The 17,599-nt window shown below is 37.1% G+C and overlaps 1 pseudogene; it reads right to left on the bottom strand.

Moving 5' to 3' along the window:
* Positions 1 to 8,347: 8,347 nt before the first annotated feature.
* LOC128636742 (kinesin-like protein KIF18A) lies at positions 8,348 to 13,727 on the bottom strand (annotated as a pseudogene).
* Positions 13,728 to 17,599: the final 3,872 nt, after the last annotated feature.

The raw sequence follows: 17,599 nt of genomic DNA, 5'->3' as shown, positions 1-17,599 counted from the left end.
TAACTTTCCAATTTACATCTAATATCTAATTTTCTTCATTCTTTTGATATCCTTTGTTGAAAATCATATATAAATATGCTCAGTAGCTGCTGATTGGTGGCTGCACATAGATGCCTCATGTGATTGGCTTACCCATGTGCATTGCTATTTCTTCAACAAAGGATATCTAAAGAATGAAGGCGTATCCTAGCCACTGCCTCACCAGCCTCTGATGTCACTGCACGTCACTGCTGCACATAGATGCCTCATGTGATTGGCTCACCCATGTGCATTGCTATTTCTTCAACAAAGAATATCTAAAGAATGAAGGTGTATCCTAGCAACTGCCTCACCAGCCTCTGATGTCACTGCACGTCACTGATGTGTCTATATGAAATGAGAAAGTGGGGAATAGTCTGACCCTTAGGCCCCTGGGTATGATATGCTTAGCTAAATATTTGTCATAAGAGCTTTTGTTCCAAAATGACTTTGTGTGTTTCTTTAAGAGATGACCCAGAGCCTTAAGGCCAGCCTCCCAGTTCTCTATTTCAGTTGTGGATATAGATTCTTGTTCACAGAAGGATGCAAATGTTGTGTCAATGTTTTTAAGACGTTGGTCATGTCTATTTCTATAGTCTAGGGATAGGTTGAGCGACATGATACTACAAGACTATACAGTTAATGGTATCCCAAAAAGAAGAAATGCTGTCTAACAGCCAATGTAATTAGTAGGTAAGTGGGGAAACTGTGATAAACACTTATAAAGAGGAACCCCTAATATTATGTAACAATATTTGTATGCAATAACATAGATCTGGCAAGCAGATCAGAGCTTATTGTAATTCAATCAGTCATATACAAAATATAGGGGGGGTGCTAACTGTCTAGTAATAACAGAAAAAAGAAAAAGAGAGAGAAAAGTGACAGTATACAAGCACTCTTGCGATAATCAATTAGATGTATGTAGAGTGGCGGGGAGAATGACCTAAGTCAGGTTAAAGATAAAATATTACTTTTATTCTCTCTGTTAATATATACAATTTGAATGTATAGTGAATAAGTGCAAATAAGTGTAGTGTTATAAAACTTAGATTAAAATTGTATGTAGGGGACAGATATCCATAGGAACTATTATCAATCTATAGTGCTGACCTCCACATAGTTTCAGTGCAAACTCGAATAAAGCTCTTTTAATAGTCAGTGGGTCATCCGCCATTGGTCAATAGAGGTGGGGTTGCATAGTGAAAAAGATCAGTCTGTCCCTGCTTATATATACAATTACTATGGGAAGTCCCAGCATTCTGTCAGGGTGTTTCTAACAATTCTGGTGCTTGCTGTAGTGGAGAGAGCTACAAGAGAATATTTAACCAGGGCAATGTATCCTATCAGTGGCCATCCGCCTAACTGAGCGTAAGTGGTGTGATAAGAAAAAAGGGCCAAAAAATTACTAAAACCTGAAAGTGCAACATATCGGTAGAATATTACGGAACTATCACTAGTAAAATTGTTAGTCTTTTGTGAGCTTAAATTTTGCAAAAATAAAAGCAAAAAATAAATACTTATAACCAGTATAACATGTGGTGTGTGTGTGAGAATAACCTATTATACACCATTTGGGGGGGGGGGGGTCAGGCAACTATATTGAAAAATCTTAAGGTATTATAGATTGAATAGGGTATGTCATGGACACTATAATAACCTCTCTTATGCACATAGTTGGTAGGGTAACCAAGAACAATAAGTTATAACAATAAATCGATATGAGAACAATGAAGAGGAGCAGTACAAACGAAAAACCAGAGTCCAGTTTATTTACTGTACAGCAGATTAACACAGGCAAAATAGTTCAATACTGTACCATAGTCTTCACCACTCAAAGGGGGCCCAGGAAGGCTGTCCATCAATAGAAGGGGAGTAATGTAAACCTGAAAAGGTATTGCGGCCCGTTAATCTCGGGCCATAATTAGTGGAAAGCAAAGTCCCGAAATTTTCAGATAAACAAGATGAAGAAACCCCTAGGATGGTGTAGCAACCAATGAGGCAGCCAGTCCTGTCCTCTTTTTTTGCTTGAACTCTGTTCCAATTAGGTCGCTGTTCTCTAGGACTGCTTCTATCTGTATCCATCTGTGGCAACGGAACATCTATGATCCTTTCTCGGGGAGGTTCAAAGGTTAAATTCAGCCTCTTGGCTAAAGTGTCCAGATATGTAAAATTCTTGTAGACTATTTGGGAGCCATCATGGGTAACAATAAGGCTAAAAGGGAATCCCCATCTGGCCCTTATATTATTTTCTTGAAGTTTTTTTTTTAGTTATAAATCGGATCTCTCTCCTCCTTTGTATTGTTTGGGGGCATAAGTCCAGAAAGACTTGAAGGCTGTGATTCTGGAACGAGACTGTCTGTCTGTCTGTCTGTCTGGATCTAGCTACCTGCCAAATCTCCTCCTTTTGTGGTGTATTTTAGAAGTTTTAGGATGAAATCCCTAGGAGGGGCCGGGGGTTTAGCAAATGGCCTCAGGGCTCTATGGACTCTTTCTATATCATCATCTTGGATAGGAGGGGCTCCTGGGATCAAATAACAGAAGAAATCCTTGACATAAGTTTTTAAGTTGATCCTGTGATATCTCTTCAGGGATACCCCTAATCTTTAAATTGTTCCGCCTTCCGCGGTTATCAAAATCTTCTATCTTGTCTTGCACATTTTGGATCATGGAATCATGTATAGATAGCTGCTGTGAGTTAGAACTGACCATATTATTAAGATGATCTTGACCTTCCTCTAAATATTCCATTCTGGATCCCAGGTCATTTAGATCTTTCTTTAAATCCTGAATTTCATCCTTAATAAAAAATTTCAGTGATTCAATGTCTGTTTTAGAAGGCAGGCCAGCTATTTGAGTTTGCAAAGATATTAATGGGTCCTGGGAGGTATTAGGCATAGTGTTGCTAGGCTTGGTTGGAGGTGTCTCCTGCGATTTAATTATGTCTGACTCTGTGTGGTCAGTAGAGTGAAAAAAAGAGGAGACCGATGGGGCAAGAGACAGTGATTTATATTTCTTTGTTAGACCCCTTTCTGGCAGCCATAATCTTCCGCTGCCGAAAGCAAAGGCAGAGTATCTGGGTATTGTTATTGCGAGGTAAATCAGCCGAGGTATCTATCAGAGCCCTTTGGTAGATAGAATGTTATGTATCTATATGGGTCTGTTACTGCAGTTAAAAAAAAGGCTGGATTCTGTAAGGCCTCTTATAGGTTCCAGGAGTGCTCTTATGAATGAGCTATTCTGGTTACAAACCATTAGGGACGGCCATGGTGTCAAATGACTGTTGTATAGGCTATTTTCTGACTATTAGGCCCCCAAGGGTTGATTGTAGCTTTAAGTACAGCTCGCCTACAATATATCCCTCTGACTGCTTTTTATTTAGATCATATAAGGATCGCCACGTGGCGTCTGACATTTACTTAGATGTCCATCTGGGCCCTAACGATGCGCCCTGTACTCCATAAGCAGTGTGATGTTTGCTTCTTATTTTTGTCCCTCGTAGGGGTTAAGCACAGTGTTGGGTCAAGACTCAAGTCGGTCCCCAGTAACTCGGTCAGGTACCTCTGTTGTTGGCTGCATGTGAGCCTCTGGTGTATCTAGCAGCTGAAGTAGTGTGGCCAAGATGGCGCCTGTCTCCTCCGGGCCTCCACCTCAGAGTTCTCCGGCTTGTCTAGAGACTGCTCCTGCAGCTGATGTGGTCAAATTAGGTTTAATGCAGGATGTTCCTGTGAGCAAAGTTCTCTACTGAATGTCCATTTAGTCTATTGTGGTCTAGAAGCACCGACGCTCCGGAGCTGTTTCAGAGTGCGTCCATGCCCCAGCATGGCTTAGCTCCGCCCCCTAAATGGTTAGGTTTAGTATCCATTTATTAATGTTAATGCACTGACAAGCAAACTACAAAACCCAAGCATCAGAGTGACAGACAAATCCCATTGCTTAGATAATCATCAAGCTAAATGATAGTCACAATGAAATTAAATAGGAGCTGACAAACACAGAATACTGTGCATAACTGCAGGGCTGTTGTCAGGTCACCAATCCCCTGCAATTGTCAGAACAAGAAACCGAGCACAGAAGTAACAGCATTAACCCATTGTAATGTTCAGGGGACGTACTATGCACAAACTGCTTATGCTGGAAGCCCATAGCTTACCTTTATGTTGAATCTCTTACAAAATGTTACTAAAACTAAATACACTTTAGACAGTGGAGTGTTGTGGTGTTGCAAATGAAAAAAGGAAGAGGACCTGTAATTAGAATGCTTTTATAAAGCAATATCTGATAGTTTGTTTTCTTTAACACGTGTATAGTCAGATGTTTTTGTTCCCACAATTGAAAGATGGTTTCCAGTCGTTTCAAAGAACCAAGATACTTTATCCAGCATCCAAGAAGTTATGGGTGCCCCTTTTATTTGTTTAATTTAACAGAAGTTAACACTTGTTTAAACCCTAGATTAGTGGACACAGAAGAATGTGCCTTATATGTAAAATGGCTGCTTTTTAATTAATATCCTAAAAACCTAAAGAGAATAAAATGTTTACTTCAGACACTTGATTCAAGATGTTGACTTTTCATTTGAAAGTACTACTGGGCCTAAAGGGTTTTCTACAAAAGGGCGTGGACTTAACACAAGCTTATGACTTGTGCTTACAGTAAATGCCTGTCAGTCGTAAAGAATCAGTCCAGGATTTAACCCACCTGCTAGCGTGAAAAGAAAAACATGCTAGCACACAGAGTAAACCAGGACGTGACCCACTCAGAAAGAAAAAGGACAAAGTTATGTAGGATACAGAGTACTCACAGTAGTTGCAGAATCTCTGGAAAGTCTCGGATATGAACAGAGAACTGAGGATACACAAGAAAATGCAGATATAGTTCCTTAAGTAGATTTGTAGGATTAGACAGCAAAGTGGTCAAACAAGAATTGGTCACGTCCCTTTTAAGCAGGTTTGTAGGATTTAGGCAGCAGAATGGTCAAACAAGCAATGGCCAATGTCCCTTTAAGCAGGTTTTGTATTGGGCAAAAGAGTAGTCAGGCAAGCAAGGGGTCAATATCCAGCAGGCAGGTTAAGGTATCAGTACTCACAGCCACAGTCTGGAATGAAGACTAACAAACGGGCCCCGAGGAAAAACTTCCACCGGCATTTAGCAAGAGACGAGAGGAGGCCGTGACGACAAGGAGTGTCCGGAAGACCGCGTCACGTTACTAGGCAACGTGACGTGGTCTGAGCACAGAGGAGATCCGGGAGCCACGGCGATGATCAGATCGTGACAATGCCTTGTTGGCAAGAAACCATTGCAATCCCTATCACGAAAGGGCTACAGCAGATTACCCCCATCTGCTGGCAAAGGATAGACCTGCTGATCAGTTCAGTGTAGCATGCGTGTGGCCTGGACTTCTAAGGGCATCGCAGACCTGTTGCTTGATCTCACATGGCTGAATGCCACTTGTCTCACTTAAGAAGCTGGACGCCGACCGCTGGGGGCCATGTAACTTAGTACAGAGGATTCTTGTTGGTTATAAGAAATTAACCAGACAAATCACTTCCGCTAATGTCAATGCACCACCTACAGAATTAATAAAAAACAATCTGTCAATCCTTTGTGTCCAGACAAACCAAGGTTAACTGAGTCAAATTTAAGTCGCAGGCTCCACTCCTTGTGGTGCCCTTCAATCAATTCATTACGTTTCAGCTTTGTAACCGTACTCCCCAGAACCTAAAGACTTTTGGTTTTCCAGAAGCTGATTTTCAGGTCATGGGAATGCCACCTCATTACTGGTCGGCATCATTTATTGTCAGATCTGCAATGGTAGCTGAATCTTTTGGAACCTCCCCAAATTTCAGTCTTCATTAATGAAAACTATTTGTAGGAAAATGTCTTGCTTTGGTCCATTTGGTACCGATCCAAAAACTTCACCTAAAATTCTAAGGTGGGTACCAGTTGGATTCCATAACAATTGACAATGAGCTTTGTTGCTTACAACAAATTATATATTGTTTTTCTTGTGGCAGTTTCATTTGTAAATGTTAACTCTCTAGACCGATATGTAATTTACTCACTGATATTGAATGACTTTTAACATTTTTAGTAGTTTACTATTCTATTAGCATCACTTGTCTACAAGTAAGGAGGTAGGTTAGCACAATGCCATTATTGTTGCTAGGAAACTATCTCTATTCTGAATTAACTTGTATCTTGCTCTGGTGATTTAAGAGTAACCTGTTTGGTGAGCATTGATGTAAATAAAAATCTACTATGCACTGTATGCTCTGAAAACCGCAATAAAAGAAGATTTACAAATTAAAATGATAATGAGAACTATTTAAATGCCAGGTATGAGTTCTAAAGCTGGGATATTGCATTGGGACAAATCTACAAAACTGCAGTAGATGGTTAATGGGAAATGAACCATACAATTTGTTTAAACAAATTTCCAGTTTGCTTTATACCCTTAACTTTTGTGGAGGAGTAGCAATGCACTACTGGGAGCAGAGGGAGCCAATGACAAGAGGCATGTGTGTAGTTACAGATCAGCAGTTGTGCATTGCTTCTACTAAGCTTTCCAATGCATGCATTTCAACAAAGGATACCAAGACTATAGGAATAAATATGCCTCTTGTCGTTTGCTCAGTAGATGTGTTCTGCAGGCTCCCAGTAGTGTATTGCTGCTCGAGCTAAATATAAAGGGGTTTATCCCCATGTGCACAGGTTACAGATATAATTCTATAGCAGTAATAATACTGAATATAAAGGTGTTTATCCCCATTTGCACAGGTTACAGATATAATTCTATAGCAGTAACAATAATACTGAATATAAAGGTGTTTATCCCCATTTGTACAGGTTACAGATATAATTCTATAGCAGTAACAATAATACTGAATATAAAGGTGTTTATCCCCATGTGCACAGGTTACAGATATAATTCTATAGCAGTAACAATAATACTGAATATAAAGGTGTTTATCCCCCATGTGCACAGGTTACAGATATAATTCTATAGCAGTAACAATAATACTGAATATAAAGGTGTTTATCCCCATTTGCACAGGTTACAGATATAATTATATAGCAGTAACAATAATACTGAATATAAAGGTGTTTATCCCCATGTGCACAGGTTACAGATATAATTCTATAGCAGTAACAATAATACTGAATATAAAGGTGTTTATCCCCATGTGCACAGGTTACAGATATAATTCTATAGCGGTAACAATAATACTGAATATAAAGGTGTTTATCCCCATGTGCAGAGGTTACAGATATAATTCTATAGAAGTAACAATAATACTGAATATAAAGGTGTTTATCCCCATGTGCACAGGTTACAGATATAATTCTATAGCAGTAACAATAATACTGAATATAAAGGTGTTTATCCCCATGTGCACAGGTTACAGATATAATTCTATAGCAGTAACAATAATACTGAATATAAAGGTGTTTATCCCCATTTTCACAGGTTACAGATAATTCTATAGCAGTAACAATAATACTGAATATAAAGGTGTTTATCCCCATGTGCACAGGTTACAGATATAATTATATAGCAGTAACAATAATACTGAATATAAAGGTGCTTATCCCCATGTGCAGAGGTTACAGATATAATTCTATAGAAGTAACAATAATACTGAATATAAAGGTGTTTATCCCCATGTGCACAGGTTACAGATATAATTCTATAGCAGTAACAATAATACTGAATATAAAGGTGTTTATCCCCATGTGCACAGGTTACAGATATAATTCTATAGCAGTAACAATAATACTGAATATAAAGGTGTTTATCCCCATGTGCACAGGTTACAGATATAATTCTATAGAAGTAACAATAATACTGAATATAAAGGTTTTTATCCCCATGTGCACAGGTTACAGATATAATTCTATAGCAGTAACAATAATACTGAATATAAAGGGGTTTATCCCCATGTGCACAGGTTACAGATATAATTCTATAGCAGTAACAATAATACTGAATATAAAGGTGTTTATCCCCATTTGCACAGGTTACAGATATAATTCTATAGCAGTAACAATAATACTGAATATAAAGGTTTTTATCCCCATGTGCACAGGTTTTTTTTTCTGTGAATAATTAATTCTTTATTTAACTTAAGCACATCCACACACATATCCAGTACTCAGTACCATCAGATAAAGTACAATAACAACATTTGTGTGTTTTTTGACAAACATCCTTTTTTTAAAATCCAGTCTAATAAAATACAAAGTTATGGTTTAGTGCAAACAGAAATACAACTTAGACTATATTTTAGTTATATAATAACCCACTGTTCTTTATAACCATGTTCTGTTTTTAGGGGTTAAACAATTTGTTTTTTGAAGCTTGCATAAAAGATTGTGTTGACCCAAGAAAGGAGAAGGGCTTCTTTTTTGTACCAAACATATTCCCTTCTGAAATACTTCTGGGTATGCGTCTCGGAGTAACCACATCCTTGTTTTCTAAAGTTCCTACTGCTCGGCGCACTCGTAAAGCTTTCAAGTCAAAACTAACATTCCGCCTCACGCGTTTTGCAGCTAGAACAGTTGACTGCTCCTCTTTTAAGACATTGGTTACTGTAGAGCTTAATAGCTTTCTTTTTCTTTCAGCAGACGAAGTCATAGCCATATAAGATGGTATCTCTTTTTGTTTTCCAGAATTTTTATTCAGTAAAGCGGGAACAGCGACTCTTTGCGATATGCTTATGCTAGGCTGTCCTTTAACATATAAACCCGGTATGGGCTCCAAATGTATTTCATTGTTGCCTTGAGCCAGAATGGCTGTAGAGTTCATATCTGCATTTTCAGATTCCGTTGGCATTCTGAAGTTGAAAGTGCTCCGGATATTTCCTCTCTCTTCAGACGTAACGTTTACTGGATTTTCTCTTTTCTTTTGTAAACGCAGGATCTGAGCAACTTGTTTGACAATTGCTAAGGTCTTGTTACAACTTTCTGGTGTGTAAACAATAGGGGCACATTCATTGCTTATAGAATCATTTAACAGATTACTCTTAGGTAAGTGAGATGCTTCAACATTTTTTTTTTGTAATGGAGACACCAACAACTGTCGCCTGGTCTTTTTACAGGGAAAAGTGGCGTCTAAAGGTTTATGGGAAATGTTTTCTTTCTTATCTATGGGTTGTAAACTGCATGGAGTTGTTTGATTGTATGTCAGTTGAGGAAAAGTAACTAAAGCAGCAACTTCTGGGACGTCATTTGTATTAGGATCTTCAAGAATTTTCTGGTCAGCCCACACCACCGATTTCGCTCTCTGAACCAACTGTTCAATTTCTTTATAATCGGCTTCTATACTGTCATTTACTAATCCAGCTTGATTTAATAGTAAATATTGTCTTCTAAAAGATGGTAGCAAAGTATTCAGCAACTTTTCATTGTGTTTGTTTTCTCGTTCCTGAAGGGACACAAGCCGAGTCATGTGATCAATTTGTGATTTTAAATCGGATACCTTTAACTTTAAGTGGCAATACTGCAAATCTCTAGACAGCTCCTCTGGAATCTGTTTGTCTTGAGTCAACAATCTCATTTCATTTTCAACACGATGGAGCAAGATTGTATTCTCTTCAAGGCATTTCTGTTCCTCTTCCTTTTAATTCTGTAGAAGCAGAAGTTGATTTTTCAGCACTTCAAGTCTGTGACGCCGATTGCAAGTCGCCTTCACAGTCTTCTCAAGGGAGCAGAGCACATAAATTTGTTCAAGATGCTGCTTTTGATAGGACATTTTTAGCTGGTTTTCTTTAAGACGCATTTCCAGGTTGAGAAACGCCAATCTTATTTCCTCTCTGTTGGCAAACAGACAGCGGAGAGTGTCTCGACATCTCTCGGATTTAGCTTGTTCTTGGCTTGTGCATTGATACTTTTGGATCTGATCAGCAGTAGAGACCTTTTGGTTTTCATATCTTTTTAGCTTGTCTTTTAACATTGCAATCTCTTGTTTTTGTTGTTCACAGATCTTGACATATTAACTAATGTGACTGTCCAAACTAACAACATTACTCTTAACTGAAGACTGTATGTCCTTGGCTCGGTTTGCATATCGAAGTGTATTACAAGTATCATCATAAGACAATGAAGATGGACTAACTGCAGCAATCATGATAGTACAACAATTTCCTCCGAGTGAATCATTCAGTAATCGTGTAAGTTTGCTATTACGGTAAGGGATATGTTGTGTCTTGCTCTTTGGATCTGCAAGAGCATTTATAACATTCCCCAGAGCCAATAATGAACGATTGATGTTTGCGCCCTCTTGTAAACGTTCACCTTTTGCCTTTGTAACGTTGGTACGTTCAGAGCCCGCAAGATCAATCAAGCACATTTTTGCAATTCGAACATTCTGATTAATACTTGCTGTTTTGTCTTGCTGTCTTAAGTAAATATTAAAGACAGCGTGTGATCTTGAAGAAGTTGCGTTTGCATCAGTAGGATGTTGAGTTCGGTTTTTATTTCCATAATCTAGCATCTGCAGGACCTCCTGGGCGGATTTAGGCTCATGCAATGTCAATCCTTGTATCACCACTCCTTTTTGAGCATCTTCTCGGACAGCTAAAGGACCAGACTTCACCAAAAGGTCACGGATTTGTTCATTGTACACCTCTAAGTATGAAACGGCAACATCACATATCTTCTCTTCTTTCAAACTGTTTATACGATTGTACAAGTCCATGATTGTGAGATTCATCACCCCAGGTTCATCAGGTGACCCCAGCATTGTATGAGTCTCTCCTGCTCCAGTAGCGCCATAAGCCAGAACTGGGCAGTTGTATCCATTTAGTACACCATCAAGCACATGTTTTGTAGTCTCTTCAAAAACTTCCATCTGAGTTGAGTGATCATCAAAAACACGATCAAATACAAATGTCAAGTCCTTATTTTTCCTATTAGCACGGTCATGAGCTGATGGGGCATGACCACCAGGGTCCAAAGCAGCTGGTTGTTCGGGGTCAGGAGGGGCAGAACGGCTGAGAGAATCTATTTCTGATGTTCCCTGGGAGATTCCCTGATCCTGTGATTCTGGAAATAGGGTCTCTCCCAGGGACGACTCCTCTGTCAAATCTCTCAGCCCACGAAGACAACAGTCGATCTCCTCCGAAGTCTGTAATGCACGCTCGGCATCCTAAAGAAATGAAAAAAGAAATATATATTGTTAGTTAACTTAATGTATTTGGAAGTATTAAATGCATATGATATTAAACATATATCTTAAATCAATCATAACACAATCAAATTTGTAAGACACAGTATTTTAACTTTACTGATTTGTATATTGTATGTTATCTGAAATGTATAAAATAAATAAGAATGTGTATATTCATTTCTACTTTTAAAGGGGCTTAGTAACAAAAATATATCATATTCAACATTTTATTAAATTATTCACCGTACAACATCATTTTTAACACATCAATTTTATAAATTCAACAATATCAAAATCTGTTTATTAATCAATGACATGATTACAAGCACCACTAATGGTGTTATAAGCTTGAGTAATGACAATGATGTTGCACAGAGAATATATTCTAGGCCTATTTATCTTGGTTCTGTTGGACATGATCCAACAGTGCAGATCATGTCCACAATAACCCACTGAATGTAGAGAATGCCCCCTTCAGAGTCACGGACAATGGCCGTCAGCACTGTGGTGTTCAATAAACAAGATCAGACTCAATTGTGGTGAATAGAGTCAAGGGTATGGAGCAGCATTCTTTATACGTCTGCTTATAACTGCATTTTCTTTAAAGCCTGCATGCTCTCAAACTTTGTACCTACAACTCCATTTGTCGGTTAATACATAAGACAGAGAGAGAGAGAAAGAGATAGAGGTCCATTTATCAAGATCCGTATGTAGCTTTAAGGGCCGTGTTTATTGGGAGTATTCTGACTCTTGGCAAACAACACTTATGAAGCAACAGTCTAAAGACCACTGTTCCATAACCCTGTCCACCTGCTCTGAGCTCTGCAAACGTATTGCTCTTCACATTCAGCTATGTCTGTCAGACCTGATCGGCACTGTCGGATCATGTCCGACAGACATTAGTTAAATAGGCCTCAAAGAATGGTCATGCAATACACAGGTGATTATCCAAACCTTTCATTCATTTTAAGTTGCAAAGAACTGTAAATTCAAATATATTTAATCATCATTAAAGTGATAGGCTAGTAAGAACTAAACTTACATGATTCAGATAGATCATGACATATTAAGCAAGATTATTAGTTAATCCTATTATCGATAATTTTTCTTTTTATCTTTCCTTGAAAATCTATACAAAGTAATATTACAAGCAGGCACATTATTTTTCCATAAAATGTAGACCGTTTTTTTGATTGGATGTTTACATATAGACAACAATCAAAAAGCGGTACCCAGGTGCTAAATCCCAAATGGCCTGTCTTTTAAGCTTACATTCAGGATTTGCAAAGAAAGATAATAAGATAACATTATATTTGGATGTTTTTTGTTTTTTTTTACCTGAGGAGGAGATCGTAGATCTTGGAGGTGGTCCTAAAGCCCTTTGGACATCAACTAGATAAATAAAAATTAATATACATATTTAGAAATTAGAACAATCATACAAGTGAAAACAATTAAATTCAAAGCAAGCTAATAATAGTAAACATACCTGTAGATCGGCCAATGCTTGCTACATCAGGGGTGCTGCACATAATGTCCGGGTGCGTGGCGGCCGAGGAGAAGCTGTGGCTGGATTCAGTGTGGATACTGACGGGCAATAGCAGTGTATTATCGCCATCTGCAGCATCTTCACTATCGGATTCAGCATCAGCAGCAACAGCAGCTGCTGCACTGGTAGATGCTTCAACAAAATACATGAAATAAAATATGACTAATATTGCACATAATGATCTTAAAAGGGGCACTAAACCGAAAATCTTTCTTTCATGATTCATATTGATAATATAAATGTAAAACACATTCCTGTTGACTTTCATATTTTCTTTTTCTCTATTTGTAAAATTTCCTTATTTGAAGAAAAAGCAATGCACATGGGTGAGCCAATCATATGATGCTTCTATGTGCAGCATCCAATCAGCAGCTATTGAGCATATATAGATATGCTTTTCATCAAATAATCTGAAGAGAATCAAACAAATTAGATAATATAAGTAACTTAAAATGATGTTTTACATTATATTCTCTTTCTAAATCATAAAATAAAAAATGTTGGTGTTATGTCCCTTTAATAAACATTTGATGGAACAATAACAAAAATGTGCGACATGAATATTTCAAGTAATATCATCTTACCTGCCAACTCGTCAGTATCATGCCCCACTAAATCCAGACCGAGCGTCATGTTTGCTCCCAGCTTCTCCCGCAGCTGAACCTCATATTCGCATAGTTCAGCCACATACGGCTCGCCACCACCGGTCCGACGTGCAGACTGTAACTCCCTGGACAGCTTGGCCTTTAATTGTCTTTTGATGTCCGAAAATCTTTTCTTACAGTGTGCCACCGTTTTGGGATGATTCCCTTCGGCGGACACACTGTCAGCGATTGCTCTCCAGATTTCTGATTTCCTGGAGAGCGAGGTCTTATGGGCTTTAGAACCAATAATAAAATCATAATGTTCTAAAACAAGGGTCACTAAAATTTTGTTTTGCTCAAAATTAAATTGTACGCTGCACCCTGACTTAGTTTTACCAGGCGCAGACATAACAAGATAAAAATAGCAGCAAGAGAATAAATAAATAATCAATCTCAATAAATATAGCAACTCTGTTGTACCTACAGCTCTTGTAAAGCATAGGTGATTAGACTCCATTTTACATTCCCTTTTATAGACTGGTAAAAATTTGTTAATTAGCAGTTAACAATTGTAATTTTTTATTGTAATTTTAACAAAATTAATATTATTAATATAATTTCGTCATTTATGACGCCCGTTTAATAATCGAATAATAACGATCTCTTGATGTCTCATTAAAGCAATCTTAGAGAATGTTTAAAATTATATCAATGTCGCAGTATAAATTATTTGACGGTTAATCCGTCATACTTGTCTACAGTGTGTCATACGTGTCTACAGTGTGTCATACGTGTCTACAGTGTGTCATAGTTGTCTATAAAAGGGGTCAGCTTATTTTACTTTATTTGAGGTCTATTGTCCGACAGGAGAGGGATCTCTTTAAATATTTGCATATACTTTGTAGCCGCATGAATACAGGCAATCTCACAATTTGATATTTGAGTAAACCGTAAGTAAATTAATTGGTTTTACGTTGCTTTAATACTGTTGCATGATTTGTTTGTTAAGGAATTAAACAGTAATAGTTATGAACCTGTGAAACATATAAACAGCCAACCAAATATTTTTTGTTACACTTTAAAGAACCAGTAATGGTGAACACGTGAGACATGCAATCAGCCAACCGAATATTATATGTATTTACACCCAAGAACCAATCAAATTTGGCTTTGTTTTGTATATCGCCGTCGCACTAATAAATGAGATATTTTTGTAGTTAATAATGTTGTCAACATTCACTGAGGATGAATGTTCATCCTCTACAGGGTGTCAAACGGTTTTTATACTAGTAGACAAGTATGACATCCTATAGACTAGCATGACGGATTCACATTCGCAAACTTATTTATACAGCGCCATAGATGTTTTTTTAATATTTTTGGAAATATATATTCATTGCAAACATAAAAATTAACAGTTAGGCCTGGGTGAATGTTGACGACATTTTTAAATTCACATATTTTTATTTTTTAAAGCGACAGCATTATAACAAAATTACTTTTCCAAATGATTATGACAGTAAACAAAGGGATATTATATTTTAATATTTGATATTTAAAGGACGTATGATTCCAGACAATCCTATGTTAATCTTTCGTATTTTACATTTAAAGTTTGTTATTGACATGCAAGTAATTAGTGGCGCATGTATTATATCATATCATTTGAAAATGTAAATTGCATGTTAATCGTCAGGAACACGTGCTACATATAATCCGCCAACCAAATATTGATATTTTTATGTACACTTGAAACAACCAATCATATTTCTCGGAAATTGCTATATGTATGTCGCACTTTAAAAAAATTTCATACATTTTTTTGGATTTGTGAGATAGACAGAATAATTATGTCTACGCCTTTTACACAGGGAGAACTACTTATTTTGGTATACGGTATGAACCGTTACTTTCCCCGTCGCATAGGCGGTGTACGGGGGATACGGCACGAAGACAGGGACAGAATCATCTATGAGATGATGCGGAGGATGAGGAGGGTGCCTGTGAAGGTTTTTGGACCTTCGGCGGCGGGAGCGCTATGCAGCGTTAAGAGCGCTGGTCCGTATATTGTGCATTGTACTCAGAAGTTGATAGATGGATACTTAAATGACGCAATCAATTAACAATTACATTAATTGTTCATTGATTAATAAATTATTCTTTATTTGACTGTGTTACAGGAATACATTACATTTATTTTAGAATATAATTTACTTTTTAGCAGGCCATTTATTTTTGTTATTTCTATGTATTTCATTTACTCAAATTCAAAAAATCATCATACAACAACCCATAATTACTGTAGAGGATCAATGCAATACAATTTATTTCTTCAACCTTAGATTATCAACATAATTTATTTTATAGAGAATTTAAAACAAATATTCATGCTCCATCATGTTTATTAACAATGATACATTAAAGTTTAATCATATATAGAATATATGTTTTTATATATCTCTATCTCTATCCATTTAGATATTGATATGTATATAGATCTATATATCTATATCTAGAGAGACAGAGACGAGAGACAGAGAGAGACAATAAGGACAATAAAAACAAACATTTTCTTTCCAATTTTACAAAAAGATTGGAATATTTTAAAAGCTTGACAATATAGTTATAATACGTTTACTTCATTCTATATCTATCATTTGATGAAGTTATCACATTGCGTATGGATTTGTCATTTAATCAAGGCATCTCTGATCATTAACAAATCTGCAACTACGGAGAATATCTAGATATGCTTTTCTTAGAAATATAATAGAAGAATGAATTAAATTATCATGATTGAAAACATTTATAATCTATTAAAAAAAGATGAAAGGAAAAATTTATATTTTTTATTTACACTTTATGTATTTATTAAATTTTAAAAAAAGGGATATTTTGCAGACTTTGAAAATAGTTTTTAATGAAAGAATTGTAAAATTTGGTAGTGGACATTGATCTTACTAATACTTATTTGTTACGGTACCAACAGTGTACCAAGGGTTAGTACCAGGGAACAATGTCCTGCATAGGGAATCAGCAATTCACAACCCAGCCAGTTTCAGGTTTAAAACAGAATGTCTCCTTTATTTGAAGGCAGCACACAGATTTATACACCCTGGCTTCAGGTTACAAAGGGCATTGGTTTAACAGTAAAGCAAACATATGAACAATGCATCAAACCTCTAACAATTGTCTATTCACAGGTAAAACAGATTAACATATTAAGTACTCAGACAATCTGATGTTGGGCAGTCTAGTTAACATAATCACACAAGGACACAATCAGTTTACCCAGACAGACTCCTGAGACACAATCAGATCTTAAACATACATAGAATACATCTTATTACTGAATATAGGAACAGTTCTTATTAGCTATAAAGTCTTTTATGCCCACTTGCTTTATAGAGTCACAATTGCTCCCAAAAGGTGCACTCACACCCTGTACCCATCCTGTAATTATGGATACAGGGTGACATAGACATAAGACAGAGTTGTGAAAGTACATGGGGTGTCCAGCATATAAAATTCCATATTTCCATGCAGTCTCTGGGTATCCTTAAGCCCATGTACCTCCAGCCCAAAGAATGTTCCATAACAGGCCCTCCAATGTACAGTGGCGAGATTGGTTTCGTCACATTATTCATTACTATGTTTCATCTCTTACAGACGACCAAGTACCGGGGATAGATTCTCCAAACACATTTTCACCAGCAGTGGAGGTGGCTAGGGGGGGAGAGGAGGAGGAGGAGGTGCCGCCTTTGGAGGAAGAGGAGGAGGTGGATTTTGAGGAAGAGGTGCCTAGGGAGGAAGAGGAGGAGGTGCATAAGGAGGAATGTAAGTGAAAAGAATATAATGTTTGACAAATTCGATATTGATAAATAATTTATCTAACATACAGTATTTTGTTATTTTTCTAGATCGAGATCAGGGGACCCAAACTGGACCGTTTCTACAGCCGGTCTTGGATAAACTGGCAGAGGCCCTACGCGTGGTTTGCTAGGGCATTCGGCATATGCAGGAGGCCCTCAATGATATTTGATAGATTTCTTTTTTTTATTAAAAAAAAAAATAGAAAAACCAAAAAAAAAATTATTTCAGAGTTATTACTGTCTCACTGTATTGATTTAAAGATTAATTTCTAGTGACATTGAAAAAACCAAGGTAAATCAGTATAAATATGCAACAATTTTTCAAAATAGATATAGCCTGCTTGATTGATGAAAGGCACATAGATGCATTGACACATTTATTAAGGGGACGTGTGTTACGGTTGCCTCC

The sequence above is a fragment of the Bombina bombina genome, chromosome 7 (assembly GCF_027579735.1).
Source record: "Bombina bombina isolate aBomBom1 chromosome 7, aBomBom1.pri, whole genome shotgun sequence".
NCBI lineage: Eukaryota > Metazoa > Chordata > Amphibia > Anura > Bombinatoridae > Bombina > Bombina bombina.
This window is presented reverse-complemented; position numbering and strand designations above follow the sequence as displayed.